The following is a 25305-nucleotide window of genomic DNA, read 5'->3' as shown; positions in this document are numbered from 1 at the left end:
TCTCGATATTTATTGTTTATCTTTTTTATTATTATCAATAATTTATTTTTATATTTGCACAGTTTGTTGTCTTCTGCACACTGGACACACAAGTTGGGAGGTCTTTCACTGATTCTGTTATGGTGATTATTCTATAGATTTATTGAGAATGTCTGCATGAAAATGAATCTCAGGGTTGTGTATGATGACATATATGTACTTTATAATAAATTTACTTTGAATATGAATCTCACAGTAGTAAATAGTATAATATATTTACATAATATATGTACTTTAATTTTACCATGACTTTGGCACTTGCTAGAAGAGTATTAAGCCAAGGCGAGAGGAGAGAAGGGAACCAGATCAAAGATACAGGGAGATGGAAGGGGGTCATTTACACAGAAGGCAACTTCTGAAGGTTGCTGTTGAAGGATGAGGAGTATGAAGAATACCTTGTACCTCACCACAATTCTAACTGTTCTCTGTACTGACCATCGACCAGTGGCGGTGGCTACTGTCAGCAGCCCCCCCCCCCCCACCCCCGTTGGCTATACCTTAATACTAAGAACACTTAAAAAATGAACCTTGGATCTCAAGGTCAAATTTATTGTCATCTAAGTCAAATTTCAAAGTAAACTTATTATCTGTCACCAAGTACAACCCTGAGATTCATTTTCTTGTGGGCATACTCAACAAATCTCTGGCATAATAACCAGAGAGAGCAGAATCGATGCAAGATCACGCCAACTTAGGCGTTCAACCAGTGTGCAGAAGACAACAAACTGTCCAGGTACGAAAAGGAAGAAATAATAATAAAATATAAATAAGCAATAAATACGAGAACATTTGATAAGAGTCCTTGAAAGCAAGTCGAGTGGTTGTGGGAACATTTTAGTGATGGGGCGAGTGAAGCTGAGTGAAGTTTCCCCTTTGGTTCAAAAGCCTGATGGTTGAGGGGTAATTACTATTCCTGAACCTGGTGGTGTGAGTCCTGAGGCTCCTGTACCACCTTCCTGATAGGGCAGTGAGGAGAGAGCATGCCTTGGGCAGTGGGGGTCCCTGATGATGGAGGCTGCTTTCCTGGGACAATACTCTGTGTAGATGTGCTCAGTGGTGGGGAGGGCTTTACCTGTGATGGACTGGGCTGTATCCACTACATTTAGTAGGTAAACATACGCAACCAAAAGAAACAACCTAGCTAACATACCTCATTGTGACCTTTACACTTTGTCTACCTGCACTGCACTTCCATTGTAAGTACAACACTGCATTCTATTTTCTTTTCACTACCCCAGTGTAATAATGTAGGTAACTGATCACGCAAAAGCTTCACACTGTTTTTTGGTAAATGTGGCAAATGAAGATTCAAGATTGTTTACTGCCATTCCTTAGTACACAAGTTACTCCGGATCGCACCCGGATGCGAGTATAGTTGCTATTACTAAGGGGAAGGTGCTGGGGATGCTGAAAGTTCTCAAGGTAGATAAAGTCACCTGGATCAGATGGTCCAGATGCCAGAGGCAGCTGAAGGGATTGTGGAGGCATTGGTAATGATCTATCAAGAATCACTGGATTCTGGAATGGTTCCACTCTTCAAAAAGGCAGGGAGGCAGAGGAAAGGAAATTATGGGCTAGTTAGTCTGACCTTAGTGGTTGGGATAGTGTTGCCACGTGGCCAAGTGGTTAAGGCATTCGTCTAGTTATCTGAAGGTTGCTATTTCGAGCCTTGGCTGAGGCTGCGTGTGTGTCCTTGAGCAAGGCACTTAACCATACATTGCTCTGTGATGACACCAGTGCCAAGCTGTATGGGTCCTAATGCCCTTCCCTTGGACAGCATTGGTGGCGTGGAGAGGGGAGACTTGCAGCTTGGGCAACTGCCGGTCTTCCATAACAAAAAAACCTTGCCCAGGCTTGCGCCCTGGAAACTTTCCAAGGTGTAAATCCATGGTCTATCGAGACTAACGGAGGCCTACACACTACAGTGGTTGGGAAGGTGTCGGAGTCGATTGTTAAGGAGAAGGTTTCAGGGTAATTGGAGGTGCATGATGAAGTAGGCCAATGTCAGCAAGGTTTCATTAAGGGGAAATCTAGCCTGACAAACCTGTTGGAATTCTTTGACAAAGGAAAGTCAGAGGATGCTGTTTACTTAGATTTTCCAAAAGCCTCTCTCCACTCGTTCTTCCCCACACTTATTCCTGCAAGCAACTAAACTGCTACACCTGCCCAATCACCTCCTCCCTCATCTTCATTCAGGGCCCCAAACAATCCTTCCAGGTGAGGCAACACGTCACCTGCGAGTCTGCTGGGGTTGTCTATTGTATCCAGTGCTCCCAATGTGGCCTCCTCTATACGGGTGAGACCTGTAGTAAATTGGGGGCTGCTTTGTCGAGCACCTGCACTCCATCCGCCAAAAGCGGGACTACCTGGCAGCCCAACATGTTAATTCCAATTTCCCATTCCCATTCTAAAAGAAGATCCATGGCCTCCTCTTGTGTCATGATGAGGTCACCTTCAAGGCTGAGGAGCAACACCTTATATTTCGACTGGGTAGCCTCCAACCTGATGGCATGAATATCGATTTCTCCTTCCGGTATAAACACTCTTTTCTCTCCCCCACCCTTCTTCTTCTATTCCCCACTCTGCCCTCTTACCTCTTCTCACCTGCCTATCATGTCTCCTGGGTCCCCTCCTCCTTCCCTTTCTCCAAAGGTCCACTCTCCTCTCTTATTAGATTCCTTCTCCTCCAGCCCTTATAACCATATAACAATCACAGCATAGAAACAGGCCATCTTGGCCCTCCTAGTCCGTGCCGAACCCTTAATCTCACCTAGTCCCACCTACCCACACTCAGCCCATAACCCTCCACTCCCTTCCTGTCCATATACCTATCCAATTTTACCTTAAATGACACAACTGAACTGGCCTCTACTACTTCTACAGGAAGCTCATTCCACACAGCTATCACTCTTTGAGTAAAGAAATACCCCCTCGTGTTTCCCTTAAACTTCTGCCCCCTAACTCTCAAATCATGTCCTCTAGTTTGAATCTCCCCTACTCTCAATGGAAACAGCCTGTTCACGTCAACTCTATCTATCCCTCTCAAAATTTTAAATACCTCGATCAAATCCCCCCTCAACCTTCTATGCTCCAATGAATAGAGACCTAACTTGTTCAACCTTTCTCTGTAACTTAATTGCTGAAACCCAGGTAACATCCTAGTAAATCGTCTCTGCACTCTCTCTAATTTATTGATATCTTTCCTATAATTCGGTGACCAGAACTGCACACAATATTCCAAATTTGGCCTTACCAATGCCTTGTACAACTTTAGCATTACATCCCAACTTCTGTACTCAATGCTTTGATTTATAAAGGCCAGCATTCCAAAAGCCCTCTTCACCACCCTATCTACATGAGACTCCACTTTCAGGGAACTATGCACAGTTATTCCTAGATCTCTCTGTTCCTCTGCATTCCTCAATGCCCTACCATTTACTCTGTATGTTCTATTTGGATTATTACTGCCAAAATGTAGAACCTCACACTTCTCAGCATTAAACTCCATCTGCCAACGTTCAGCCCATTCTTCTAACCGGCATAAATCTCCCTGCAAGCTTTGAAAACCCACCTCATTATCCACAACACCTCCTACCTTAGTATCATCGGCATACTTACTAATCCAATTTACCACCCCATCATCCAGATCATTTATGTATATTACAAACAACATTGGGCCCAAAACAGATCCCTGAGGCACCCTCCATCCTGATAAACAATTATCCACCACTACTCTCTGGCATCTCCCATCTAGCCACTGTTGAATCCATTTTATTACTCCAGCATTAATACCTAACGACTGAACCTTCTTAACTAACCTTCCATGTGGAACTTTGTCAAAGGCTTTGCTGAAGTCCATATAGACTACATCCACTGCCTTACCCTCGTCAACATTCCTCGTAACTTCTTCAAAAATTTCAATAAGGTTTGTCAAACATGACCTTCCACGCACAAATCCATGCTGGCTACTTCTAGTCAGATCCCGTCTATCCAGATAATTATAAATACTATCTCTAAGAATACTTTCCATTAATTTACCCACCACTGATGTCAAACTGACAGGTCTATAATTGCTAGGCTTCCTTCTAGAACCCTTTTTAAACAATGGAACCACATGAGCAATACGCCAATCCTCCGGCACAATCCCCGTTTCTAATGACATATTAAAGATCTCCGTCAGAGCTCCTGCTATTTCTACACAAACTTCCCTCAAGGTCCTGGGGAATATCCTGTCAGGATCCGGAGATTTATCCACTTTTAAATTTCTTAAAAGTGCCAGTACCTCCACCTCTTTAATTGTCATAGGTTCCATAACTTCCTTATTTGTTTCCCACACCTTAGACAATTCAATATCCTTCTCCTTAGTGAATACCGAAGAGAAGAAATCATTCAAAATCTCTCCCATCTCCTTCGGTTCCACACATAGCTGACCACTCTGATTCTCTAAGGGGCCAATTTTATCCCTCACTATCCTCTTGCTTTTAATATAACTGTAGAAACCTTTCGGATTTACTTTCACCTTATTTGCCAAACCAACCTCGTATCTTCTTTTAGCTTTTCTAATCTCTTTCTTAAGATTCCTTTTACATTCTTTATATTCCTCAAGCAATTTCTTTACTCCATGCTGCCTATATCTATTGTAGACATCCCTCTTTTTCTGAACCAAATTTCTAATATCCCTTGAAAACCATGGTGCTCTCAAACCTTTAACCTTTCCTTTCATCCTAACAGGAACATAAAGATTCTGTACCCTCATAATTTCACCCTTAAATGACCTCCATTTCTCTATTACATCCTTCCCATAAAACAACTTGACCCAATCCACTCTCTCTAAATCCCTTCGCATCCCCTCAAAGTTAGCCTTTCTCCAATCAAAAATCTCAACTCTAGGTCCAGTCCTGTCCTTCTCCATAATTATATTGAAGCTAATGCTATTGTGATCACTGGACCCGAAGTGCTCCCCAACACATACATCTGTCAGCTGACCTATCGCATTCCCTAACAGGAGATCCAACACTGCCCCATCTCTAGTCGGTACTTCTATGTATTGTTGCAAAAAACTATCCTGCACACATTTCACAAACTCTAAACCATCCAGCCCTTTTACAGAATGAGCTTCCCAGTCTATGTGTGGAAAATTAAAATCTCCCACAATCACCACCTTGTGTTTACTACAAATATCTGCTATCTCCTTACACATTTGCTCTTCCAACTCACGCGCCCCATGAAGTGGCCTATAATACACTCCTATCAGTGTTACTGCACCTTTCCCATTCTTCAATTCCACCCAAATGGCCTCCCTAGAGGAGCTCTCTAATCTATCCTTCCAAAGCACCGCCATAAGATTTTCTCGGACAAGCAATGCAACACCTCCTCCTCTGGCCCCTCCTACTCTATCACACCTGAAGCAACTAAATCCAGGAATATTTAGTTGCCAATCACATCCTTCCTGCAACCATGTTTCACTAATAGCTACAACATCATAATTCCAGGTATCAATCCACGCTTTAAGCTCATCCACCTTTCTTACAATGCCCCTAGCATTAAAATAGATACATATGAGATACTCTCCATCTCTTCCTCTCTTTCCATCCCTAACAATGCATTCAAATTTATTATCCTTTTCTTTCTTCTCCCCTACATCTTCGGGCTGAGCGCATCCCTTCTCCATCACCTGCCTTTCCTCCCTCACACACTGTCTATTTACTTGCTCCACTGGTGAACTAACCTCCTCTCCCATAGTCTCCTCAAATAGTCCCGCCCCCCATCTTACTAGTTTAAAGTCCGCCCTGTAGCCCTAGCAAACCTCCCCGCTAGGATATTGGTCCCCCCACGATTCAAGTGTAACCCGTCCTTCTTGAACAGGTCACTCCTGCCCCAGAAGAGGTCCCAATGATCCAGAAACTTGAATCCCTGCCCCCTGCTCCAATCCCACAGCCACGCATTCATCCTCCACCTAATTCTATCCTACTCTCACTGTCGCGTGGCACAGGCAGTAATCCCGAGATTACTACCTTTGCGGTCCTTCTTCTTAACTGCCTTCCTAACTCCCTATACTCTCGTTTCAGGACCTCTTCCCCTTTCCTTCCTATGTCATTGGTACCTACATGTACCACAACCTCTGGCTCTTCACCCTCCCACTTCAGGATATCTTGGACGCGATCAGAAACGTCCCGAACCCTGGCACCAGGGAGGCAAATTACCATCCGGGACTCCCGGTCACCTCCACAGAAACGCCTGTCTGAGCCCCTGACTATTGAGCCCCCTATTACTATGGACCTCTTTCTTCTAACCCTACCCTTCTGAGCTACAGGGCCGTCCTCTGTGCCGGAGGCTCGGCCACTGTCACTCCCACCAGGTAGGCTGCCCCCCCCCCAACAGTACTCAAACATGAGTACTTATTGTCAAGGGGTACAGCCACTGGGGTACTCTCTAGTACCTGCCTCTTCCCCTTCCTGACCGTGACACAACTATCTGCCTCCCGTGGTCCCGGAGTGACCACCTGCCTGTAACTCCTCTCTATCACCTCCTCACTCTCGCTGACCAGGCGAAGGTCATCGAGCTGCAGCTCCAGTTCCCTAACTTGGTCCCTCAGGAGCTGCAGTTCGGCGCACCTGGCGCAGATGTGGACGTCCGGGAGGCTCGGAGACTCCAGGATCTCCCACATCCAACACCGAGAACAACAAGCTGCCCTCACACTCATACCTCCCAAATAACTGAAAATACAAGAACTAAAAGATAAGCCTACTGTGCCCTCTTCCGCCTAAGCCCTCTGAGCCCAAGCCCTACACTCTGCGCCCGGCTCACTCCGCAGCCCGCAAACGAAGCTGCCCGCTTCTTAAGGCTGCGTTCTTTATATATCTTCCCTCCTTCCCAGGCCTCCTTCACGCGCCTGCGCAGTCCCGCCTCTCAGAACTCCGATCTGAGACGCAATTGGACAATTTGAAAATGGCCGCCGCCGCACTTCCTCTCAAGCCTCGCTGTCCTCTTCCAAAAGAGAACTACCTCATTCAGTATCTCCTTTATATATCTTCCCTCCTTCCCGGGCCTCCTTCACGCGCCTGCACAGTCCCGCCTCTCAGAACTCCGATTTGAGACGCAATTGGACAATTTGAAAATGGCCGCCGCCGCACTTCCTCTCAAGCCTCGCTGTCCTCTTCCTCGCTGTCCTCTTTACCTTTCTCATCCACCTGGCTTCTCCTATCACCTTCCAGCTATCCTTCTTCCCCTCCCACCCCCTACCTTTTTTTATTCTGGCGTTTTTGCCCCTTCCTTTCCAGTCAGTCCCGAATAAGGGTTGTGGCCCTAAACATAGACTGTGTGTTCATTTCCATGGATGTTGCCTGACCTGCTGAGTTCCTCCAGCATTTCCTCCAGCTATGGATGGAAGATGGGCTGGCTGGGAGGAGGCAAAGGGTCAGAATAAAGGGGGCCTTTTCTAGTTGGCTCTGGTGACTAGTGGTATGCTGGGGCCGCTTTGTCTCATGTTATATGTCAACAATTTGGATTACGGTATTTATGGCTTTGTGGCCAGATTTACAGACAATCCAAAGATAGGTGGAGGGGCAGGTAGTGCTGAGGAAGCAGGGAGTCTGCAGAAGGACTTGGATATATTGGGAGAATGGACAAAGAAGTGGCAGATGAAATATAGTATAGTGATGCACTTTTACAGAAGGAACAAAGGGATAGCCTATTTTCTGAACGGGGGAGAAAATCCAAAAATTCGAGGTGCCAAGGGATTTGGAAATCCTTGTGCAGGATTCCCCAAAGGTTAACTTGCAGGTTGAGTTGGTGGTAAGGAAGGCAATTGCAATGTTAGAATTCATTTCAAGAGGACTAGGATATAAGAGCAAGGATGTAATGTTGAGTCTTTAGAAAGCACTGGTCAGACTGCACTTGGAGTATTGTGTGCAGCTTTGGGTCCCTCATCGAAGGAAAGATGTGCTGGCATTGGAGAGGGTCCAGAGGAGGTGCACAAGAATGATTCCGGAAATGAAAGGGTTAAGATATGCAGAATGTTCGATGGCTCTGGGCCTGTATTCACTGGAGTTTAGAAGAAAGTGTGTGGGCTCTCATTGAAGCCTATTGAATATTGAAAGGCCTCGACAGAGTGGATGTGGAGAGAATATTTCCTAAAGTGAATGAGTCTAGGGCCAGAGGGCACAGCCTCAGAATAGAGGGATGACCATTTAGAACAGAGATGAGGAGGAATTTCCTTAGCCAGAGAGTGGCGAATCTGTGGAATTCACTGCCTCAGACAGCTGTGGAGACCAAGTCATTGAGTATATTTAAAGTAGAGGTTGATAGCTCCTTGGTTAGTCAGGGCATCAAGGTCTACAGGAAGAAGGCAGGAGAAGGAGGCTGAGATGGATAATAAATCAGCCATGATGAAACAACAGAGCAGACTTGATGGGCAGAATGGCCCTCTTCTGCTCCTATGTCTTATAAATGCAGAATAAAAAACACAATAAGTATGAGGAACACAATAAATATATTGTAAATATAAAAGCACTCCTATGAAAGAATGTACAAGTAAAAGTAACTGCTATAAACCTTCAGTTTCTAAGGACCTAAAGTGACACTAGGTGACGTGTATGTGGTGATGGTGGGGTCTGGTGGGTGGAGACAGCTTAGGGCAAGTAACTGTTTTTGAGTTTAGTGGCCCTGGAGTGGATGCTGCATGGTCTCACCCCTGATGGGGGTGGGGCAAGCAGTTCATGAGCAGGGTGCATGGGGTCCTTCATGATATTGCTGGCTGTCTCCTGGCACATTTATGTACTGTATACATGTCTTTGATGGAAGGTAGGCTGGTGCCGTTGATGCACTGGACAGTTTTAACTACCTGGTGTACAGCCTTCCTGTCCACCACAATGCATTTTCGGGACTGCACAGTAACGCAGCACGTTCAGAAGCTCTCCATTCCAATAATAAACCAATATCACACCCCCCTTCCCTTGAAAACATCCATTAAAAATTAGATGGGACTTCAGTTTTAACACCTCTAATTAGCTCATCTGACAACACACAGGAGCACCAGGCCACAACTTGTGCCTTTGTGTCTGGAGCAGGATCTGAATCCCCAACCTCTGAGCCAATGCTAACTGGGGAGCTGCTATTGCGACTACTGAGGACACCCCTGCCAACAACTTGTGCACAAACTCCCTGTGAACCATGCCCCGTGGGGTGGGGGGGACGGACATAAACATACAGGTTAATTAGTCTCACATTTAGCAAGCAAGAGAAACCTGCAGATGCTGAAGATCCGAGCAACACACACAAAATGCTGGAGGAACTCCTCAGGCCAGGACTGCCAAAGGGTTTGGGCCCAAAACGTCAACTGGCCTGCTGAGTTCAAACAGCATTTTGTTAGAGCCTCACGTTTAGACCCAGTTCGCCAGGAGTTTAGATGCTACATGGTCAAGAACTCTTTGCCTGTGGTGCCCGCTCCCATGGATCCCTGGCACCTCTGCTTGACCTCTCCCTTGTTTGTGGTGCTCTACAGTCCTGGATGTCTGGTGGCCAGATGGGAATGTGAAGGGGTAGGTGGGTTGAAGGGTGTATAAGAGTACCCCTGCACCAACCGCTGCTTGTCATCTGCACGGCCACAACGGGTGTGTTTAGATCAAGGCGGAAGCTCCTCTACAGGACGCCTGATGATTCAGAGCTTGAAAGGTTAAGTGTGATTTGACAGAGAAATTCCTAATGGGACGAAAGTAAAAGAAAAGGCACAGATGTTGACCGTGTCGTTTAAGCAGGCGTTTGATAGTGTGGATTAATAATTCAACGCTCATTTAATGGGTTATTAATTTTTCATGGCTTCTTTTAAAAAAAGAAGCTTGTTACATTTATCTCGGACCTCTTTTCTCTTTCCACTTTTAATTTCCCTTGTTGCTTGATGCCACTCTTGACAGGCCTGCTTGTTATGACACCTGCTGCCAAACTGGACAAACACCGGCTATAACAGAGGAAAGAACAAGAGCTGAAAAGGAGGAAGGTGTTGCAAGCTGACGTGCAGCAGGGGAAGGGTGACTTGCTTTAAGCCATAAGAACGCCCCTAGATGTTCACTCCAAGACTGCGCTCAACAGGGGGGGGGATACATTGGCCATATCGAGTTGTCCCCTTGTGTTGAGCTGGAGACAGAGGTAGACCAAACTGGGAGAGGAAGCAGCAGTTCTTCAGTGCCTGGCGTAAGCCATTCAGCCCCTTAAATTCCACCTTTAAATTCATGAAATGGAATTGGTTCTCCCAACACCTGCCACTGCCCAAGTCTGGTACTTGTCCTTCAGACCTCACTATTTTGCTCTCTCTTTACCTCACCATTTTGTTTTCACCTATTTTTGATCATTTCTTACCTCACTTTTTTTTAACCAACTTTTGCTCTCTTTTTGCACAAGTTATTTGCATTTTCACATTTCTTATAGTAACTTATAGTAATTTGTTTCTGTACTGCTGCAGATCAACAAGTTTCACCACATGTCAGTGGTAATAAAGCCGTTACTGACTCTCATTCTGAAGGGTCAGTAGTGATGCTGCTGAGCCTGCAGGTGATGGTTCTATAATTCTTGCCGGAGTGTATAGGTGGTGATCAATAGGGGGAAGAGTAATGATTAATTGGTAGGAGAGCACTATTTGGATACCAGCAGGTTTTCTAGGAAACCGGGCCACAGAACCTCCATTTCACTGTGGGATTTTGATTGATCCACTACGTTTACAGAGGGAGAATTCCACACAGACACTGTAAAGAACTTCCTGACTTCATTCCCTAAGCTGTTCCAATTTTAAGATCATTCCCTCCCAAAGAAAAATTCCCTCAAATCCTTCATCAGTTCAAAGTCATCAACCACTGCTCAGATCTCCAAGTTCAAATCAATGTTAAAATTGTACAAGGCATTGGTAAGACCAAATTTGGAGTATTGTGTACAGTTCCGGTCACCGAATTATAGGAAAGATATCAACAAAATAGAGAGAGTACAGAGAAGATTTACTAGAATGTTACCTGGGTTTCAGCACCTAAGTTACAGAGAAAGGTTGAACAAGTTAGGTCTTTATTCTTTGGAGCGTAGAAAGTTGACGGGGGGACTTGATAGAGATATTTAAAATTATGATGGGAATTGATAAGAGTTGATGTGGATAGGCTTTTTCCATTGAGAGTAGGGGAAATTCAAACAACAGGACATGAGTTGAGAGTTAGGGGACAGAAGTTTAGGGGTAACACGAGGGAGAGTTTCTTTACTCAGAGAGTGGTAGCTGTGTGGAATGAGCTCCCAGTAGAAGTGGTAGAGGCAGGTTTGATATTGTCACTTGGAGTAAAATTGGATAGGTATTATGGACAGGAAAGGAATGGAGGGTTATGGGCTGAGTGCAGGTCGGTGGGACCAGGTGAGAGTAAGTGTTTGGCACGGACTAGAAGGGCCGAGATGGCCTGTTTCCGTGCTGTAATTGTTATGTGGCTATATGGTTAAAGGAATCTAACCCAGGTCTCTGCAACTTGTCCTTGTAACTAACTGGAATCATGTCAGTACACCCACATTCTCTCTTCTCCCCTCTCTCATCAGGCAGTAGGCACAAAAGCCTGAAAATGTGTACTACCAAGCTCAAGGACAGTTCCTATCCCACTGTAGACAGACTCTTACACAGATCTCTTGTATGATAATACGGACTCTACATCTCACAGTCCATATGATCTCATGCTTTATTATTTACCTGCTCTGCACTCTCTCTGTACCTGTTACACTTTATTTATTTATCGAGATACAGCGCAGAACAGGCCCTTCCAGCCCTCCGAGCTGTGCCGTCCAGCAACTCCCGATTTTACCACCCCCCCCCCCCAACCTCGCAGGACAATTTACAATGACAATTTACAACGTCATTTACAATGACCCGGTACGACTTTGGACTGTGGGAGGAAACCCACAGGTCATGGGGTGGAACGTATAGACAGCGACGGGAAGTGAACCTGGGTTGCCGGTACTCTAAGGCATTGTGCCAACTACTACGCTACCACACCGCCCCACAGCATAATTCTGCATTGTTACTGTTTTACTAGGTACTACCTCAACGCACCATGCAATGTTTTGATCTGTACAGACAGTACGCAAGACAAGATTTTCACTACGTGACAATAGTGAACCAAATACCAATAGAGTACACCCACTCCTTGAGTGAGAAATCTCTCCAGAGCTGTGAGAAACAGAAGTGGAGGGACCATCGTGTTGTATATAATAATCTGACAGATTTCAAGATCATAAACACTCTGTGACAGATGCAAACAGACTCAGCTGAGCTTTTGGCCTGTGGGCACCAAATGTAGTCAGCTCCAAACATCTAATATTCCTGCAGGTATAGTCATAAGTTCTTTCAGATGCCTGGCTAGTCAAGGAGCTTTCACTTTCCAGTCTTTGTCATTTTTAGAATCAAAGGGCAAAGAATTTGTTTAAACACCCTTATGTTTTTTTTAAACTCAGTTTCTGCTCCCAGCAACTATCCTTGATCCCTGAAAGGTCCAGGGGAGCTGGAGAGTTGGCAAATCTATTATAAACATGCTGCACCCAGGGAAGGTTTCAGGTCAGATTTGTGGAGCATCAAGTTTTTTTTTTACCATACCCTGGTGCAAGTGACAGGAATAAACCACTGGTAATACCCACTCCATGACTCAGAGATTCCTCCTGAGGTGCAAGCCGGAGAAGTGGAGGAAATTACTGTAACTGTTGCATTGTATATTATAATAATAATAATAATAATCTGACAGATTTCAAAATCATAAACATTCTGTGACAGACTGAGCTGATCATTTTTGCGCTTGTGCACCAAGGGTAGTCAGCTCCAAATATTTAGTACTCCTGCATAAGTTCCTTCAACTGCCTGGCAGGTCAAATCCATCATTAAGGACCCCCTTCACTCAGGAAAAATGCCCTTTTCTCATTGCTGCCATCAAGGAGGAGGAACAGGAGCTTGAAGGCAAACATTCAACGTTTCAGCTACAGCTTCTTTCCCTCCGCCAACAAATTTCTGAATAGACAATGATCTCATCAACTCTTCCCCAGTACTTTTTCCCTCTCTTTTTTTGCACTACTTATTTTTATAATTGTAACTACAATTTATAATTGTAGTTCTTATTGTAATTTATAGTTTTTATTACCATGTATTGCAATGTACTGCTGCCACAATGCAACAAATGTATGCTGATGATATTAAACCCGATTCTGATTTTTGAAATAAATTTTCAGTTTCCCATCTTTGCCAATACAAATATCAAATCCTTGAGCTGTGGAATAATGTGCTCCACCCGTTATCTTTATCAGCAACTTCCACGGACCAAGCACCTGCTCAAGAGCTCACCAGAAAGTGCACCCTCAGGTGATAAATGGGATTTGTTGAATGTTGACTCATCACTGTCCTCTTCAGGGCACACTATCTGCTTCAAGCTTATTCAGCAAATTTTAGCAGCTAACCACAGGTAGTAACATCAAGACGGACAGGAGAGAGCTCATCAACAGCAGAAGAAGCCTCGGCAAATGGGAATATGACACTATCAAGAAGCTAGCTGGCAAACTCAACCAGATTGATACCCAAGTGAAGGATAAAGATGGAAATATCCTAACTAAAGAAGACGAACAGCTCCAGCATTGGGCTTAGTATCTTGCTCAGTTTCTGAACAGACCACCTCCTCCAGAATCTCCTTTAATTCCCGATGTACCATCAGACTTTGAGGTGAACTGTGCCAAGCCATCGAAGAAGGAAATCATACAGGCAACCAAAGGGCTAAACCAGGAGAAGCAGCTGGCTCAGAGAGCGTACCATCAGAGGCATTGAGGGCAGACCCTAAACTTTTGGCAAATATCCGATACACTCTGTTCTGCAACATCTGGGACAAAGAGGAGACGCCTCAAGAGTGGAAGAAAAGTCACATAATAAAGTTTTCCTAAGGAAGGTGACTTACAAGACTGTAAAAGCTACAGAGGTATATCCTTAATGTCTGTGGTTGGAAAGGTGCTAAACAGGATTATTCTGCAACGCCTTCAACGCGTTGTTGACACAACATTACAGGACCAACAAGCATCTTCTAGGAAAGATCGCTCCTGCACAGACCAGATAGGAACCTTAAGAATAATCACAAAGCAGTCAATTGTTGGAATACTCTCTACGTCAACTTCATTGACTAAGAGAAAGCTTAGACAGAAACACTCTATGGAAACTTAAGAAATATTATAGAATACTGCAGAAATTTATCAATATCTTCAGGTATTCCGACAACAACATGCATGCAAAGTCATACATGCAGGAAAGCTGTCAGAAAGCTTCAGTGTCAACACTGGGCAGGGATGTTTGTTGGCTCCTTCCCAGTTCCTGTTGGCAATAGACTGGATTATGACACGGACAAGTGAAAAATGGAATCCAGTGGACTACGTGGCAGCAACTTGATGAACTAGAGTTTGCAGATGACATCGCCCTACTGTCTAGCTCTAACCAACAGATGCTAGAGAAATCAACACTCCTGACCACTAACTCCACCATAAGACCAAATGTAGATAAAATGAAAGTGATGAAGATAAACTGCACCGGCAATAGGCCCAGAGTGATGAGAGATACAACCCTGGAAGAAGTGACCTCCTTTGCCTATCTTGGAAGCTTTGCGAGTATATTTGGTGGAAAGGATGAGGATGTCAAAGCCAGGATCACCAAGCCAGGGTAGTTTTCAACATCTTAAAGAAAATGTGGACATCTGGAGTCATAGCAAGGAAAACCAAAATCAGAACCTTAAACTCAAATGTTAAAACATTGCCCCTAAGTAGCTCTGGAACTGGAGGTAAACAAAGAAGACGTGACAAAAACTGCAGGCTTTCGTTGTTACATACCCGGTGGGTATCTTGTGACTGACACATGACCATGATGTAATTGAGTATCTAGTGAGCATGATGAAATGATCTTGTGATGGTGGAGTGATATAATTTCCCGCCAGTGAGAGGTCATGTGATGGTTTGTTTCAACAGGCCTTGCTGTGACGCAGGTCAGTTCGTGGTTTAATTCGCCAGTCACTCCGTCATGCTGCGTATTCGTCTCATGATGCAGTTTTGTTTTAAAGTGGAGCTTTACTTTCTGCCTTAAGTTACAAAGATTATTGCCAGCAGTTACGCTACAATACTGCCAGTCTAGTCTAATAGGAGAGTGAAGATTTATGGAAGTACAGAAACCCAAAGGATCGAGAAAAGTTGGTGATGTCGGCAGTAATACAGGATTGACCTTATTTAATCTTCGTTCAAGGAATTAGTAACCTGCATCCAGGTTACTGGATTGTGAAACCTGATAGCTCCTGCATTGTGAAAGCAGAAAGAGCTCGATGCAGCGGTATTCACCAAGGAATGCCTTTAAGCCGTTTTACTTCCTTTGTCGTAAACAAGGCATATTTCGGCTGGGATCAGCAGTAACATCACATCGTCAAGGAATTCATTACTTCAGGAAAGTTTCTCCTAATTGACTGTATAAGTTATTTGGACTTTTGCATTCATCACTTTAAGAACTGTTCGAGTTGCCGTATAGCAGTTAACTTCCAGTTAAGTTAGTCGTTTGTTTACTTTTGGTATTTTATTGAGCAGTGTTTAATAAATGTTTTATTTATTTATAAAAAACCTGTCTCAATTCTATATTCATTGTTGCCGTATCATAACATCATTAACCAGTGTCTGAGAAGGATTTTAAACATCAGATGGGCTAACGAAGGAACCAGCCAGACACTGTGGGAAACACCAACAGAGATACAAATATGCAAAATGGAAATGGAGGTGGATTGTCCCCAGCTGAGGAAGCCAACCAACATCACCAGGCAGGCATTAAAATGGAATCCCCAAGGGAAGAGGAAAAAGGGACGTCCAAAGAACACATGAAGTAGAAACAACGAGGCAGAATTGGTCCACCCTGGAGAAACTGGCTCAGAACTGAGGACAATAGAAATTGGAGTTTTTTATGGACTAGGCTCCACCGGGAGTTCGGGGCCCAAGAAGAAGAATTTAATTTTTTATATATATTCGTATTGAAATTGATAATCATGATAATATGTATTGCCACGTACTGCTGCCACGAAGCAACAAATTTCTTTATGTATTCCGGTGATATTAAACCTGACTCTGATTTTGGAATAGTTTTTTTAGTTTCCCATCTTCACCAATACAAATATCAAATCCTTGAGCTGTGGAATAATGTGCTCCACCCGTTATCTTTATCAGCAAATTTCACGGACCAAGCACCTGGTCAAGGGCTCACCGCAAAGTGCACACTCAGGTGATAAATGGGATTTGTTGAATGTTGACTCATCATTGTCCTCTTTAGGGCACACTATCTGCTTCAAGCTTATTCAGCAAATTTCATCAACTAACCACAAAACAATGCTTCCAAATGCACTCCCTGTGCAGAACAAACTGGAAATGCCACCCAATTAACAGCCAGAATATAAGATGGTGCCAATCAGCCAGTCCCCACACGCAGTGATCTAAATTCACAATGAGATACATAACTTCCCTCAAAACCTTTAACGCATTTGGTTAACTCAAGCACCATCAGTCTCCAGTTTAAGATCAACTATTAATCTGGTTTAATCTCCTCCAGGCAGAAGAGAGTTTTAAATTTCAATCACCCTCTGGTGTATAGAACTGTTTCACAATTTCACTTCGAAAAGCCATCTACTACCAATCACCAGAAATACAGCCTCCCTGACGGTTCCCTGTCATATGTTGAAAATTATTACATTTGGGGAGTGCAAAATCTAAATTTCAGTATTTCCCTGAGTAGTTTAACCAATGAAATCTAGAATCTAGATATTGTGCTGGTAAATATACACAGCATCCTTCCATCTCGCCTCACCCCAAGATTACTGTATTCTTCCAATTGAAGGCCTCTTATGTCACCCCAGTTTTAATCATCTCATCACCAGTGGCTGTTTATTCAGCTGTCAATGGTTTATGCTCTGGATCCTTTATTACTCAGTCCTCACCACCTGCTCCCTCCCTCCTTGCGGACAAACCCTACACTGGCATTTTGTTCAATAGGTACAATTAATGTCAGAGAAATGTGTATCAAATACATCCCGGAATTCAGTTCCTTACTAAAATCAATACAATAATTATGAGTATACAAGCATGTTTCTAAGACCAAAATTCTTGAGTTAAGGGGGGCACCTGGATAGACTGGAATTGTTTTTTTTCTTGGAGAGGAGTGACCTTATCAATATTTTAAAAAATCGGGGGGGGGGGGGGGGTCCAGTGGTCAAGGTCCTTTCCGCAGAGTAGGAAATTTAGAACAAGAAGGCACAGGTGTAAGGTGAGAGGGGAGGATTAATTAAACAAGATTTGAGGGCAGCACGGTAGTGTAGTGGCTAGCGCATCGCTTTGCAATGCCAGCTGCAAGCTTGGGGTTCGATTCCAGTCGCTAACATTTGTAAGGCGTTAATATGTTCTCCCCATGGCCGGCCGCGTGTGCTTCCTCGAAGTGCTCCAGTTTCCTCCCTCGTTCCAGAGATGTACCGCTTGGGTTAGTGAGTTGTGGGCATGCTATGCTGACACCTGAAGCATGGGCACACTTGCGGGCTGCCCCCAGCACTTCCTCGGACTGCATTGGTCAATGTTGCAAACGACACACTTCCCTGTATGTTTTGCTGTACAAGTTTAAGTTAATCTTTAATTTATCAGAGTAGCAGAGCATGTTGACTCCCACACATAGCTCCTACATTTGTTATGAATGTCTCCACATGTCAGGTTTTCCCAGTCATGTCTTGGGATGTTTTACAATGTCAAATCCAGTGCATACTTGCAAGCTGTTCTAAAGCAGAAGAGAATGTCTGATAGCAAATCCCTATCTCTCTTTCTGCTTTGATTCTCCTCCCCTTTCCCCACTCTTCCATGGCCTTATCAAGTCAAGTCAAGTCACTTTTATTGTCATTTCGACCATAGCTGCTGGTACAGTGCATAGTAAAAATGAGACATTTTTCAGGACCATGGTTTTTACATGACACAGTACAAAAACTAGACTGAACTACGTAATTAAAAAAACAACACAGAGAAAGCTACACTAGACTACAGACCTACACAGGACTGCATAGTGCACAAAAAAAAGTGCAGGCATTTACAATAAATAATAAACAGGACAGTAGGGCAAGGTGTCAGTCCAGGCTCTGTGTATTGAGGAGTCTGATAGCTTGGGGGAAGAAACTGTTACATAGTCTGGTCGTGAGAGCCTGAATGCTTCGGTGCCTTTTCCCAGATGGCAGGAGGGAGAAGAGATTGTATGAGGGGTGCATGGGGTCCTTCATAATGCTGCTTCCTTTGCGTATGTCCTCTCCTATCAGATTCCCCCTTCTCCAGCACTTTAACTCTTTTATCAACCTTCTCAGCTCTTTACTTCACCTCTCCCCCTCTCCCGGTTTCACCCATCACCTACCACCTTGTATTTCTTCCTCCACTTCCCCCACCTTCCTACTCTGACCTCATCCATTTTCTCCAGACCTGATGAAGGGTCTCAACCCAAAACGTCAACTGCTTACTCTACATAAAAGGCTATTCAGCTGGTGGCCTGCTGATTTCTACCAGCATTTTGTGTGTGTTGCTTGGATTTCCAGCATCTGCGGATGTTCTCTTATTTGAGATTAGCCATATGATCATCTGGAGAGTGGAAGGGTTAACATGTGAGGAGCCTCTGATGATTCTGAGCCTGTACTCATTGGAATTCAGAAGAATGATGGGAGGAATCTCATTGAAACCTATTGAATACTGAAAGGCTTCGACAGAGTGGGCATGGAGAGGACGTTTCCTATAGTGGGGGAGTCTAAGAGCAGAGTACAAGGGCATCCATTTAGAACAGCGATGAGGAGGAAGTGGTGGCTGGTCAGATTCAACACTTATGAGAAATTTGGATGAGAGGGGTATGCAGGGCTATGGTCCAGCTGCAGCTCGTTGGGACTAGGCAGAATAATATTTCAGCTTGGACTAGAAGGGCTGAAAGGCCTATTTCTGTGCTTAATGACTCCATTAATTTCTTTAGTCAGAGGGTGGTGAATCTGTGAAATTCACTGCTACAGACGGCTGTAGCAGCCAAGTCAATGTGTATATTTAAAGTGGAGGCTGACAGGTATTTGATTGATCAGGGTGTCACAGGTTACAGGGAGAAGGTGGGGTTTGAGAGGGATATTAATTCAGCCACAATGGAATGGCGGAGCAGAGTCGATAGTCCAAGCAGCCTAAATCCCCTATGTATTATGGTCTCACGATGCCTACATTTTTAACGAGGCAGAGCGTTTCACAGCTTCATCACATCTCATTCTGTTCCATGTTGAAACACCAGACTAGGACGATTAGGATGACAGAACAGCAAATCTGTTTGTGTTTACAAAGCAAATAATTGGCATCGTCTAACCAAGGCTCATGGTAGCCAACAGTCTGCGTTTACTGATTTGCCTCTCACTATCTGTCTGTGTCCTGATGCTCTCCTCCTCATCTGAATCTATTACTGACTTATTTATTGATTGAGATACAGCCCGTCGAACCATGCCACCCAGAAATCCCGATTTAAACCTACCCTAATCCACAGGACAATTTCTAACGACCAATGAAACTACCAATCGGTACACCTTTGGACCTGTGGGAGGAGGAAACACACACGCGGTCACGGGAAGAATGTGGAAACTCCTTACGGTTAGCGGCAAGCAACAACTCCTGTTGCTCTCTCCCCTAGTTCCGAGGCCCGAAGTCTCCCAGTCAGCTTAATTGAGCTGTGGCCTGTGTTTTCAGTCTCCAGTAACCAAGAAGGCAGGGGAACAGGCACAAGTGTGTCCTGGCAGGCTTGTACAGCACTTTCGCTTGGAACTATGTCAATCCTCACTGAATGTAAATTCCGGAATCCCATCCATCAGCACTGTAGGAGAACCTTCAACAAGAGGGCTTAGTCATTCTCACTACTTTCTCAGGGAGAGCTGAAAATGGGTAATGAACGCTGGCTTTGTCGATGTGATGCATAACTACAACAGATACAGTGATCTCCCATCCTGGATAAGAATCCTGAATCAGAATGACAATCAAATTACTGAAACTGACTTAGATGCTGTGATATCTGGTTCGTGACAGCAGCACAGTGCAAAACACATTTAACAGCATTATTTTTCAACAACTTCAACATCTCTTAAAGGAGGCAAGACAGCAGCTAACAGCATTATGAAGGATCCCACACATCCCTCACACAAACTCTTCTCCCTCTTGCCATCTGGCAAAAGGTACCGAAGCATTTGGGCTTTCATGGCCAGACTGTGCAACAGTTTCTTCCCCCCAAGCCATCAGACTCCTCAATACCCAGAGTCCAGATTAACATCTACATCATTTATTATTATATTGTAATTTGTCCTCTACTGTGCCTATTGTCTTGTTTGTTAATTATTGTACTGCTCAGCACTCATTTTGTGCACTTTATGTAGTCCTGTGCAGTTATATTGTCTAGTGTATCCTTGTGCTGTCTCACGTAGTCAAGTGTAGTTCTGTGTTGTTTCATGTAGCACCAGGGTCCTGGAGGAACGTTGTTTTGTTTTTACTGTGTACTGTACCAGCAGTTTATGGTCAAAATGACAGTAAACTTGACTATATTTTATTAGGAGTTTGAGGAGATTTGAAATGTCACCCAAGACACTCAAAAACTTTTACAGATGTACCGTGGAGAGCATTCTGATTGGCTGCATCGCCATCTGGTATGGGGGAAGGTGTACGGAGACTCCTGGACAGGATAGAAGTGAGCTGCAAAGAGTGATAAAATTAGTCAGCTCCAGCATACCAAATGGTGCAAGCTGAATCATCTGCAGTTCAACATCAGTGAGACAAACGAGATGGTGATGGACTTTAGGAAGACTAAGCCTGGACTGCTCCGTTACTGTTGATGGTGAGGACGTGGATGTGGTGAGGACCTACAGGTACCTGGGGGTGCACCTGGATGACAGACTTGAGCCAACACAGAGGCCGTGTACAAGAAGGGCCAGAGTCACCTCCACTTCCTGAGGAGACTGAGGTCCTTTGGAGTGTGCAGGCCTCTCCTTCACATGTTCTGCCAGTCTGTTCTATGTGCTGGTGTGCTGGGGCATTAACAGGCTCAATAAGCTTGAAAACTTCTACAGATGTACCATGGAGAGCATTCTGACACTGTCTGGTCTGGAGGGACTACTGCACAAGACCGAAAAAAGCTGCAGAAGGTTGTAAATCTTGTCAGCTCCATCTTGGGTACCTGCCTACAAAGTACCCAGGACATCTTTAGGGAGTGGTGTCTCAGAAAGGCAGCGTCCATTATTAAGGACCTCCAGCACCCAGGGCATGCCCTTTTCTCACTGTTACCATCGGGTAGGAGGTACAGAAGCCTAAAGGCACACACTCAGTGATTCAGAAACAGCTTCTTCCCCTCTGCCATTCAATTCCTAAATGGACATTGAATCTTGGGACACTACCTCACTTATTTGATATAGAGTATTTCTGTTTTTTGCACATTAAAAAAAATCTATTCAATATACGTAATTGATTTACTTGTTTATTTATAATTATGTTTTATTTTACTTATTATTATTATTTTCTCTCCCTGCTAGATGATGTATTGCATTGAACTGCTGCTGCTAAGTCAACAAATTTCACATCACATGCCGGTGATAATAAACCTGATTCTGATTCTGTTACAGGAGTCAAACTGGACACACTGGAGGCTGTGGTAGAACAAAGGACCGTACGGAAAATCCTGGCAATTTTGGACAATGTTTCTCACCCACTGCGTGCCACCTTGGCTGAACAGAGGGACACTTTTGGTAATAGACTAAGACAACTGTGCTGCTCCAAAGAGCGCTATATGAGGGCATTCTTACCCTCGGCCATTAGGCTCTATAGCCGGGGAAGTGGTGACCCTATCCTGTTTGAGGTGACTTATTTTTTATTAATTTGTATATCTGTACACTTGTGATGCTACTATGACACTGTTATATCCTTTGGGATCAATAAAGTATTGATCTGTCCATCTAGCCTCCATAGTATCCAAAACATCTTCAAGGAGCAATGCCTCAAAAAAGGTGGCATTCTTCATTGAGGACCCCCTCGTGCCTTCTTCTCATTGCTACCATCAGGAAGGAGGTACTGAAGCCTGAAGGCACACACTCAGTGATTCAAGAACAGCTTCCCCCCTCTGCCATCTAATTTCTGAATGGACGTTGAACCCATGAACACTACATCATTACATTTTTTAATATATGTTTTTGCACTACACTGCACCGCTGCCACAAAGTTAACACATTTCATGATATATGCAGGTGGAATTAAACCTGATTCTGATGTTAAAGTTGGATGACAACTCTGAAATTTACCGTAATTTTGACAAAGAATGTACGTGTGTGTGAAGACCACTGTATATGTTCAGTGGCTACTTTTTGAGGTACCTCCTGTACCCAATGAAGTGACCAGTGAGTGTATGTTTGTCCTTTGCTACTCTCGCCCATCCACCCCAAAGTTTGACGTGTTGTGCACTCAGAAATGCTCTTCTGCATGTCACTGTTGTAACGCGTGGTTACTCGCAGCTTTTCTCGTCTCTGATTCTGATCACATTTCTTCTGCATTCTGATGTTTGGTCTGAACAACAACTTTTATGTACTGAGTTGCTGCCACACGATTGGCTGGCTGAATATTTGCATTAACGAGCAGTAGTGCCTAATAAAGTAGCTGCTGAGTACATGCGCAAGTGAGCAGGTGAGAAACTGATGGTCAGATAAAATGAATGATCCAAATCATTATTTAGAAAATCCAATTTTACTCCTGCCTTATATTTCGCTGCCCTATTCCCTTTGCCAAGGTCTTGTTTTCTGTGATTTAACAAGTCGTTTAGACAACTTGGGTCAATAAAAGAAATTGGTTACCAGCCCAATGTAGTCAGGCTGACGCTGTGTTTGAAAAATGAATTTAGTGCTCTGAGGTAAAACCATTTGAATGTTAAAGGGTTGGCTACTTCACAACTAAAGCTGTTAACAGCATAGCAGATATTTCTGCAGGGAGACTTATTACGTGTACGTTTTAACAGGCTTATATTGAATTCACTTCTCCAGCACTCTTATGAAGATTTATTTCAACCCCGTTATAACAGCAGGAGAAGCATCTAACACAGGTTTCTTAAGCATTAGCACAAAGTTTCCTGTTAGTCATGTCTACTTGGTATTTTTCCATTAAAAATTAAAATAAATAATGTTTTCAGATATACCTCCTGCAGTGAAGGACAGAACAGAAAAACACGGGAGATGGACACTCAGTGGCCACTTTATTAGGAACACCTATCCGTGAATGCAAATATTTAACCAGCCAATCATGCGGCAGCAACTCAATGCACAAAAGCATGCGGACATGGTCAAGAGGTTCAGTTGTTGTTCGGGCCAAGCATTAGAATGGGGAAGAAGTGAGATCTAAGTGATTTGTGAATGTGGAATAATTGCTGGTACCAGACGAGATGGTCTGAATATCTCTGAAACTGCTAAATCTCCTGGGATTTTCACACAACACAGTTCATTGGGTAAGAGGAAATATGGAGATGCTGGAAATCAAAGTAATACACACGACATGCTGGAGGAACTCAGCAGGACAGGCAGTACCTGTGGAAAAGAGTAAATAGCTGACGTTTCGGGCTGAGACCCTCCTTCAGTCCTGATGAAGGTTCTCGCCCCGTTGGGTAAGTTTAGTGGCTACTTTATTGAGTGAATGAGGTGCTTAATAAAGTGGTCTCTGAGTGTATATAAAAAGTGAAAAGAAAGGATGGAAAAATGAATAGTTGGCAAATACACAGAAATATTATTTGTAGATAGTCATAAAAATTGGGAGAAAAGAAAGGTGCATGGCTATTTTTAGCAAAGCATTAATGCATTTCCATCAGATTTCCAATGATTGAAAGACACACTTGAGTGACTTTAAGATAGTGAAGAGAACAGGAACTGGTTGGCTCTGTCCTAGAAATAGCAGTCAAAATAATCTAATCCCAGATGAAACAGTTGGTCAAAAGAAAATGCAGGAGGTGGAGTTAAAGGGGAAGAAGGAAAACAGATGGATGAGAAGGTGAGGGAAGAAAGAGAGGAAACAAAAAGAAACAAGGTACTCAGACTGACAGAATGGGGCTGAGACAGGGAGAGGTAAAATACTGTTCACCACCAGGGGCTGAGAGTGGGAGAGTGGCACCGTTACAATGCTAGCTGTAAGATCAGGGTTCAATTCCCATCAATGTCTATGAGGAGTTTGTACGTTCTTCCCTGACTGCATGGGTTTCCTCCGGGTGCTCTGGTTTCCTCCCATATTCCAAAGACGTACTGTTAGAGTTAGTGAGTTGTGGGCATGAAATGTTGGTGCCAGACATGTGGTTGCCCAGCACAATCCTCGTTGGTTTCGCTGAATGTTTCGATGCCCATGTGACATAAAAAGCTAACCTTTATCTTTAAGAAAATGGGACAATTCCTTCCAGATAAGAAATGGATTGAAGTGCAGGGAGTGTTGAAGACTCGGTCTTTGCCTGCTCCTGATAAAGATGATTTGGCAGCTTAACTACAAAACGGATGTGAAATGCTGCAGTGAACTGCGCTGTTTGTGTCTGTAACACTCACCCATACAACGAAAACCCCCCAAGCTCCCAGCCTCACAAGACAAAATAACATTCCCCATTGGTTAACAAATGAATACAATCCCCATATCAGCAAGTCTAAACCTACACAACTGCGAGAGAAACACTTATCAGACAAAGAAGCATTCCTACTCTTGACAAGCCAAAGAAGCCATTTTGAGTAACATACACAGGACATTGTACATGTCAACAACCAACACAGCCCAAGTATGTGCTGAGGTCAGCCCACAAGGGTCACCATGTTTCCACTACTCACTAACCCATACCCATACGTCTTTGATACCGGAGCACCCAGTGGAAATCCATGGGGTCACGGGAAGAATGTACAAACTCCTTACAGACAGTGGCAGAAATTAAACTCCAATCGTTGGTGCTGTAATAGTGTTTCACTAATCCCTATGTTACCACGCCCCGAGTCAGCTGATCCCGAAGGTGTACCAGCACTTTCTCCAGCAGCAGCAGTGGACATGGGATGTGAATGCAGCGGGGACGGAGGCTCACTGACGCTCAAGGAAGAGTCCCACCATCCAGCCAGAACCGCAAAGGAGGGAGGAACCGGATCGCTGACTCTCATCGGAGAGGGAGAAGCAAAGAGGAAGTCAGGGCGGCCTGGGGCTGGGTAGGAA

The 25305-nt window shown here is 44.1% G+C and overlaps 1 protein-coding gene across 11 annotated transcripts in view; it reads right to left on the bottom strand.

The window, feature by feature from the left end:
- The window catches only part of msi2b (musashi RNA-binding protein 2b), a 642445-nt gene that overhangs the window by 164068 nt on the left and 453072 nt on the right, over positions 1-25305 (bottom strand). The gene's annotated exons all lie outside the window — the stretch shown is intronic.

This window comes from Hypanus sabinus, chromosome 6 (assembly GCF_030144855.1).
Source record: "Hypanus sabinus isolate sHypSab1 chromosome 6, sHypSab1.hap1, whole genome shotgun sequence".
In the NCBI taxonomy this organism is placed as follows: Eukaryota; Metazoa; Chordata; class Chondrichthyes; order Myliobatiformes; family Dasyatidae; genus Hypanus; species Hypanus sabinus.
This window is presented reverse-complemented; position numbering and strand designations above follow the sequence as displayed.